Raw genomic sequence first — 5924 nt, 5'->3', positions numbered from 1 at the left:
TAATATTAAAGACAATATGTCTTTAATCCCAACTATTGTCTCTTGAGAGATAAAAACGAAATTGTCCCCCAAGAGACAATAATGTTTGTGTTATATATTGTATTTATGGAGACAATTTTTTATGGCAATAATATGAGACACCCACCTAAAGATAATACTTAAGATGATAATTTTTTTTTGGTCTCAAATTAGGATAATTTACCAAAAACTGTCTGAAATAATATCCTAAACACCCCTCATTTGTAGTAGTGCGACACTGAATCATATAGGTTGGTGCTCCTTCCAAAATTAACTTCATCATGTGCTTAGAAGATACAATTTTATTATGGGGTGGTCGAAATACAAATAATTTGTACCTTTGTCCTTGCCATTTGAAATTAAGAAATTGTTTTTGATGATTAGCAAAATAGGTGCCTAATTTTTGTAGCCAGAGTATTCTTAAGACTACATCTACTCCTCCTTGACGCAACATGTGAAAAGGAGATTCTAAGTTCTATAGTCACCTAAGGGCGATTCCTCTTCAATTCCGCACCACCAACCTTCCTTGTCGTCAGGATCTAGATCACGAACCGCTTGAGAAGTGTCATCCACCGCTACATGCTTGCCTATAGTCGTCTTGGTGTTCTAGAGTTGGCCAGAGCCGCTGTCCTCAGGAGCTGGGTTGAGAATCCTTTGAGGAGCACCCTCCACCTCTACACACCTGCTGGTAGTTGTCCCAGTGTTCTGGAGCAAGCCAGAGCTGCTATCGTCGGCCTGGCGAGAGGGATTGTTATCTACGGGCATAGGAGCAGGTGGAACAGAAGGGGAGGCCTCTGGGTTGATAGGGGGCTCAGAGGATGGGGGAGAGGCGACAAAATCAGGCCGAGGGTCAGTGTACATGTGAGAGGGGAGGGGATCAATCCGCGGGGAGGGAGGGAGGCGACGAGCTTGCCCACTTTACAAATATAGTGGTGAACATAATCACAGGGATTGCGAGCAGGGGGCGAGCTGGAGGAAGGGGAAGGGGAGGGATTAGGCCTAGAGCCCCCCCTGCGGCTTCTCATGCGGTGCCTCAACCTAGGCATTGCAGCACAGAATTTGTGATCGACGGTGGAGAATGGAGGGGGACCTAACGGAGGAAGATGGGGGCAAAAGCCGAACAGCGTAGGGATGAATTGAGCACAAAACTGGTTGTGCGAGTGGTGATATCCAGGGATGAAACTAATGCAGGAGGCCAGCGGGCAGCGCTTTCCCACTGAGGTGCGAAGGTTGTGCACTTCGGCTTCCGGCGAGCAGCGAGAACCTACAGGTAGGAGCTGTCTCGACATGGAGACCGGTAGAGCATCACAAAACCAGATCAAAGCAACTGAGTTCATAATTGAGGACGGGGTAACAAGGGCCTGAGTTTTCATGCTGAGACTCTTGGTGTCTCGGCCTCCCCACCGAATTAAATGTTGCATAGGGTGACTGCCCATCATCTTAATTATTCCAGAGATGGGTACCTGCGTTGCGCCGGTGAACCATTAGGCTTGCCACGCGCCTATCTGCCAGAACGTAACCTCCATCACTTCAATGCCCACCCGAATCCGGGGAAGACACATATACATATTAATGGGTGCTTACAAAAGGAAATAGCTAAATTACAAACCACTCATCCCAAAATGAATAAGATAAAGTTAAAAATGAATGATTTGACCAAAAATCCCTCCTAAATAGTCTTCACTTAAATCACTCCTAAAAGGTCTTCACTTCTATTGTTGAGATGGAGTAAGATGTGGGTAATATTTGAGGGTGTAACAATAAATTATACCAAAGCGCCTCATTAAGTGAATCCAAATTGTAAAAGTCACAAGATAATTCTTTGGAAAGTTGTATTAAAATATTTAATATTATTTGAAATAATGAGCTGGTCTACAAATAAGTTAATGAAAAGATATTTAAATAAAAATTATATTAGTATAAATTGAGTAAAGGGTATTTAGAGATTTTTTTATTATTATGGTAGAGTAAAGAATAATGAGTGGATAAAAACATAGAATGACTAAAGTAAAATGATTAAATAAATGATTAAAATGAAACTATGATGCAAAATTACATGTGTCTTCATGCCAATCGGATGGTTTAATCGGCGTCCTATATTATATATGAAAGAACTAGTAGGAATAGTAGGTGCCCTGCCAATTAGATTATGAGGCTCGAATAAATGAGAGAATTTATCTTCTCTCCTCTTTTGGCTCAGCTAAAGCAACATAAATACTTTTGCGAGCAACAAATTTTCCATTCATTTCTACCATAGCTAGGAATTCTTAAAAAACAAATGAGAATGCTACAAATAGTGAACCTTTAATGTGTCCTTGAATGTCTCTCATTAAGTTGCATAAAGTGATTGTGCCATAAATAAAGAATAGTTCTTTCAACTTATTGTCATTAATACTATCATCCAAATGTTTTAAATAAATATTTTCTCCATATTGCCTCTTAAATTCAGGCATCTTTAGTGCCTTTTCAATATACCATTCCTTTCCATCAATTTTCTTCCCATTTCAATTCTCAAAACAATTTGCATCATCATCTTCATTCTCAAAGTTGACAAATCCAAAAAACTTTGAATGACATGTCGTGCCTTCTGCATCCTTAACCACTTTCGCACTCATAATTGTTCCATACACACTAAAATAATATCTCAAATCCTCATCATTCATGGTGTGATAAATGTAACTATTGCATCCCTTTTTTTTGTGTGTCTCTTACATAATGACAATGATATGCTTCCAAATTTGGTCATATGTTTGGGGTGGTAGGTTGAGCTCATGTTTATGGATGTCATCATTTGTTTCAAAAACTCATTAGAAAAGTTTCCTTTAAATTTTGCATCCCCATCACTAAACCCATCCAATGTAATTTTTCTTGCAAAATATTTTGACAATTTGTATTGCTAATTTTGATGTCTTTCCTCTTCATTTTTATAAGACTACTTCATTTATGAACTATGGTAATTTCTTGTGAATATATATTATAGTTCTTTTATATTCATCAGACAATCACGATTCATAAATTCAACTAATAACCATTAAAATTGAATATATATCACAATGTTTGAGAGATAGAGATATGTGACGGATAAGTGTGTATGTAAAATGAAAATGTTCAAACTCATTTTATACCCAATATACACAAGCTACATGTCTCTTAAATTAAATCATATCTCTTTGTAAATTAAATTCTAGAAAGTCTATCAATTTACATTTTTACTCATATTTGTTAAAGTGTTGAAGATCAAGTGTAGTAAGTATATTTATTTAGAGTATCTAGATTTCTTGGTTGGAAAATGTAGCAATAGCGGAAAACCTATTAAATCATTTTTGTTTCCCTTTGTTGAGAAGATAGTGGTAACAAAGAAATAAGTTTATAGCTTCATTAGGTGCCCTTGAGCTAATTCCAAATTAGCTAATCATATAAACTAATATGATAAATTGTATCATACCAATACACAGTTTATAACTTATCCTATGGTGTAAGCTTGTCAATAAACTATTTTATTAATCATCATTTAAATCTAATTAAATAATTAAGAATTCATTTCCTTTCCAAATAGAAGCTATTGAAAATTGAAGCGGTTGTATTCCATGTGGTAGGGAGGAGTGACTATTATCCTCCCAGTGTCCTTGTACATGAAAGATAACTCACTCACCTAATGAACCATGGGATTTAAAAAATAAAAATAAAAACAAAACTAATATTGAAAAATAAATTTCCTTGAAATAAACTTCATTACAAAAACAATAAATTTCCAACAATACTAATAATATTTTGATTAAAATTTGAAAGAGGAATTTAGGATTAAAAAAAATAGGATTGAAAATTTTATTTCCTAGAAATAAAATTCATTACAAAATCAAACCACTCATCCCAAAATAGATAATGTAAAGTTAAAAATGAATGGTTTGAACAAAAATCACCCCTAAAGAGTCTTCACTTTTGTAGTTAAGACAAAGTAGCATGTGGATAATCTTTGAGGATGTAACAATAAGTTATATAAAACACTACAATAAATAAATCTAAAGTGTGAAAGTCACCAGATAATTGTTTGGAAAATCTAGATTTGCTAGTAAAATATTTAACATTAATTTGAAATATTGAAAAGGTATACAAATAGGTTAATGAAAAGATGTGAAAATAAAACTATTATTAGTAATATTGGGTAAATGGTATTTTAAAATCTAGATTTGCTAGTAAAATATTTAACATTAATTTGAAATATTGAAAAGGTATACAAATAGGTTAATGAAAAGATGTGAAAATAAAACTATTATTAGTAATATTGGGTAAATGGTATTTTAGGGACTTTTTATGGTAGAGTAAAGAATAAGGAAGTGGATAAAAACATAGAAAGATGAAAGAAAGGTAATTAAATAAATCAGTAAAATATAACTATGATGCAAGACTAAAATCTAGTGCCATGCTAATTGGATGGTTTCATCTAAGGACTATTATACATGGAGAAAGTGGTAGTAATAGTAGGTTCCCTACCAATTGGATTGTGAGACTCGAATCTGTAAAGTTTCACTTCTCTCCACTTTTGGCTCAGCGAAATCAACATAAAGAATTTTTCCAGCAACAAGTTTTCCATTCATTTCTCGCTTAGCTTGCAATGCTTGTAAAGGAGATGAAAATGCCACAAATCCTGAACCTTTACTGTATCCATGAAAGTCTCTCATTACCTTGCATGAAGTGATTGTGCCATAGATAGAGAATAGTTCTTTCAACTTGTTGTCATCAATACTATAATCCAAATATTTTAAGTAAAGATTTGATCCATATTTCCTCCTCAATTCAGATTTCTTCAATGCCCTTTCAACATACCATTCCTTACCGTCAATTGTTTTCCCATTTAAATTCTCAACGCAACTTGCGGCATCATCTCCATTCTCAAAATTAACAAATCCAAAACACTTTGAATTACCTGCGGCATCGCTAATCACTTTGGCACTTGTAATTGGTCCGTACACACTAAAGTAAGATCTCAAATCCTCATCATTCATTGAGTCTGTTAAATTTTTAACAAAAACATCAGTGAACTGAGTGTTTCCATTTTCTCGTTCTCGCTGCTTCTGTTTCATGAATGGAGCAACATAAACTGACCATTCAAATATTTTATTGCATTTTGCACTCCCTTTTCAGGTTCATAAATCACAAATCCATATCCTTTGGATTGCCCTGATGCATCTGTTGCAATATTAGAAGAGAGAATGGGCCCACAAATAGCGAAAGTATGATAGAAAGTATCTTGGCCTACTGTTCTATCAAGATTCTTAACAAAAATTTTAGCTGATCCAAAGTTATGGATGCTGGGGTCATGGGGTGAGTACATTACCCGAATAAACGTAAAGCCTCTCTAGCATTTTCAGCTAACCTATAATTGACATAACCGTATCCCAGAGAAGTGTTGCTAATGGCATCTCTGCATATGTGAACAGTGAGCACCCGGCCAATCCGCCCAAAGAGATCATATATCTGGCCCTCGGTCACACTGGGCTCCAAATCCCCCACATACAGAGATTTAGGCAGTAATTGATCGTTGTTGCGGTTAGCAACTGCTTGTTGATGTTGTGCAACACGGTGTTCTGCTAGTTGGATTTGATTTTGTGCCATCGCCTCTTTACTCACTGATACTGGAAAAACAGAAAGCACAACTTCCTGATGCCAACTCAACGGAAATAAAAATCCAAACCCAATTCAACCGAAATAATCGAAACCACAGCACGTGTAGATCACAAAATCCGCAGATGGAGAATCAAAACCGCTTATTTCTGTACAACACGTGAAGATTATATCGATTTTCCACGCTGAAAATAGACTTCAACGCTGAACATTCCACTTCGACTCAATATGGAAAGGTATAATGGTGAGAGTGCCGCACCAATTCTTCTATAAATATGTGTTCG

At 35.7% G+C, this 5924-nt stretch overlaps 1 pseudogene; it reads right to left on the bottom strand.

The window, feature by feature from the left end:
- Positions 1-4505: 4505 nt before the first annotated feature.
- Positions 4506-5350, bottom strand: LOC149201405 (polyadenylate-binding protein 8 pseudogene; annotated as a pseudogene).
- Between the last annotated feature and the right edge of the window lie 574 nt (positions 5351-5924).

Source organism: Pinus tabuliformis, chromosome 2_1, assembly GCF_031772625.1.
Source record: "Pinus tabuliformis cultivar Carrire ecotype Pingquan chromosome 2_1, CPIR1, whole genome shotgun sequence".
Lineage (NCBI taxonomy): Eukaryota > Viridiplantae > Streptophyta > Pinopsida > Pinales > Pinaceae > Pinus > Pinus tabuliformis.
The sequence above is the reverse complement of the archived record's forward strand: the minus strand, read 5'-3'. Positions and strand labels throughout refer to the sequence as shown.